At 48.4% G+C, this 3,096-nt stretch overlaps 1 pseudogene; it reads right to left on the minus strand.

Moving 5' to 3' along the window:
* Positions 1–1,395: 1,395 nt before the first annotated feature.
* On the minus strand, positions 1,396–2,685 carry LOC124028915 (annotated as a pseudogene).
* Positions 2,686–3,096: the final 411 nt, after the last annotated feature.

Raw genomic sequence — 3,096 nt, forward strand, 5'->3', positions numbered from 1 at the left:
TATTCAAATTAGTTGTTGATCATTGCTAGACAGCCATTTTCTTTAGGTCTTTCCATAGATGTTCAAGTAGATGTCTAAACTATCTAGTCAGGAACATCCACTGTCTTGGTCGCAACTCTAGTGTAGATTTGATCTTTGTTTAAGGTGTGAAAACATGAGATATTTCAGCTAATTTATTTTTCAACACGTTTGCTAAAATTTCTAAACACATTTTCACCTTGTCATTATGGAGTATTATTTGTAGATGGGTGAGATAAAAAAAAAAAAAAGATCAATTGAATCCATTTTGAATTCAGGTCAAAGGTTATGACTACTGTACATTTTAGTGGCCTTTTATTGTACCCCAGCACAAGGTGCACCTGTGTAACGACCATGCTGTTTTAATCAGCTTCTTGATATGCCACACCTGTCAAGTGGATGGATCATCATGACAAATAAGAAATGCTCACTAACAGGGATGTAAAACAAATGTGTGCAATTTTTTTGAGAGAAATAAGCTTTTTGTACATGTGGAAAATGTTATGGATCTTTTATTTCAGCTCAAAAAACATGGGACAAACACTTCACATGTTGCGTTTATATATATTTTCCTCGGTGTACATTGACACAAAGTAGCAAATACGCCAAAGATTCCAAACAATCAACAGTCTCACTGAGTTGCTTATCAAAAAAATGTTTATGTTCATGGTCCACCTGGAGCTGTTGCCGAACTGGACCTTTTATTGTCCCCAGCACAAGGTGCACCTGTGTAATGATCATGCTGTTTAATCAGCGTCTTGATATGCCGCACCTGTCAGGTGTTCAAGGCATTTAGAAGTGCTTTTCATCAGGTCATCTCTGAATCCATTAACACAACAGGGTGAAACTGAAGAACATTCAGAGGAGAAATGTCTCAGAATATTTGGCCCAATAAGGCTACTCTTCCTCCTGCAATTTCTTCCTGCTCTTGGCTGTACTGTTCCGATCCTCCATCTTGGTTTTTAGTGATGTCCGTACCCTGGTGGTGGTCTGTCTGTTCTCTGCATCCCCTGCTGCTTCCTTACTGACTGCTACCGTGTCTCTGCTACTGAATACACTGTCTCTATGTCTTCTAGTGGATCTCTCTCTCTGACCACACCATTCATCTGTTTCTGTCTCCACTCCTCCATACTGTCTCTGTCTCCAGTCCTGACTGCTCTGTCACTGTCTCCGGTCCTGACTGCTCTGTCACTGTCTCCTCTGTCTCCAGTCCTGACTGCTCTGTCACTGTCTCCTCTGTCTCCAGTCCTGACTGCTCTGTCACTGTCTCCTCTGTCTCCAGTCCTGACTGCTCTGTCACTGTCTCCTCTGTCTCCAGTCCTGATTGCTTGGTCACTGTCCCCAGCCCTGAACCCTGTGTCTCCTCTGGTTCTGCCACTAAACCCTCCTGTCCTTATCTGAGCCTCTGTCTCTGTCCTGCTGGGGTTTCTCCTGGTAGAATCCATCATGTTTCCTCTTGGGTACGTGCTCCAGCGCCTCCTCCCACCTCCCGCTCTCCTTCAGTGTCAGCAAGATGCGTATCATCTGATCCAGGGTCAGGTTCTTGGCCCCGTCTCCCATTGGAGGAAGTCATCGAGTGGCAGACGGGCCGTATTCAGCTGCAGACGCTTGGCGTTGGCCAGGGAGAGCCCTGATTGGATGGAGCGGTCCACCATGGAGCCCACGATGTAGACCTTAGAGTGGTCGAAGGTACGCAGGACGTTGGGGAGTCAGCCGTCAGGTAGACCAGGTCGTCCCGGGGGAACAGGTCCACGTGACGTCGCTCTGTGGAGGTGATGAGGAGGCGCTCCCAGGCCTCGGCGCCGTAGCGTTTAACCAGCTCCCTGTGGTAACCCCCGTCCGGCTGCAAGTTACAGAAGTGTAGGTGGAAGGGGTCCGGGGCTCGGCGGTTCCACCCTCCACCTCCATCAGCTGGGACACAGTGTTCTCCACCTCCCGACGCGCCATCTGCTGTTCGTAGGACATATCGAACACCAGCGGCTGGCCGAACACCATGGCCTGGGCCGACCTCCAACCCAGCAGCTTGTCCAGGGAACGACCCCAGAACTGGAGAAGGAAAGTGTTCCTCAGTTCACCCTCCTCTCCTCTCACACCGCCAGGCCTGATCCTATCGTCCTCCAGAAACCTCTCGCTCCTCTCTGCCTTCTTCTTCTCCTGTTTCTGCTTGTGGTTGTTCTTGTGGCCCTCCTTGATGGCCAGGTACTTCAGATACTTCTTCTTGGAGGACTTGGTTTGGAACTCGGCCAGGATCCCCAGCTCCTCGTCAGTCATGATCTCTGGCACCAGCTTCCCAGCCTGACGCCACATCACTATCAGCTCTCTGGTGGCCTCCAGTGGGGAGACCTCCTGCCCTGCAACACCTCCTCCTGGTCCTGAAGGAGCAGCACCACCACCTCCCTGTTTCTCCGCCTCCACCGCTGGGACCTGAAACCTCATCACAGACTTCCATATGTCCAGGTCCAGTTTCTCTTCAGTCTGATCTTCTTTAGACTGAGGGAGGGGTACGTCTTTTCTTAGTGTGGCCCCAGTATAGAGAGGCCGTTTTAGGGGTGCAGAGTGGTGGGGTGGGAGAAGGCAGGTGAGTGGTAGCTGTTTATTTGCGACAGTGGATAACAGCGAGAGACGCCGCCGCAGCTCGTTCAAAAGCGGTGGGGTGATAAACCTCATCATTTCAATGGTTTGATGATACATGCATATGGAGTCAAGATGTTGACACTCACGTCGTTATATTTAAAGTTCCAGAACTGTCCATCAGGAGAGGAAGAAATACCGTTCGACGTGCAGACAAGATAGAAAGCGACTGTGTTTATGTTCCAAAAAAATAATACAAACTGCAATTAAGGTCCACTCTCAACAAGGACAGAATGGGTCATATAATCGTGGTAATATTCCATTGAATGTCTTACATTTGTGTCAGTCTGAATTCAATTTACATCCGTGCTCATCGAAAAAAAAAGTGTCGAAAGGTCACGTTGTAAACGTGTGCAACGCCATTATTCAGTCGTGCTGATGCAAGTGCAAAAAATATTTGTTCCGGGATTAATGTTCTGGGCATAACAATTTGTACAGAAGACTGTC

The sequence above is a fragment of the Oncorhynchus gorbuscha genome, unplaced genomic scaffold (assembly GCF_021184085.1).
Source record: "Oncorhynchus gorbuscha isolate QuinsamMale2020 ecotype Even-year unplaced genomic scaffold, OgorEven_v1.0 Un_scaffold_5021, whole genome shotgun sequence".
In the NCBI taxonomy this organism is placed as follows: Eukaryota; Metazoa; Chordata; class Actinopteri; order Salmoniformes; family Salmonidae; genus Oncorhynchus; species Oncorhynchus gorbuscha.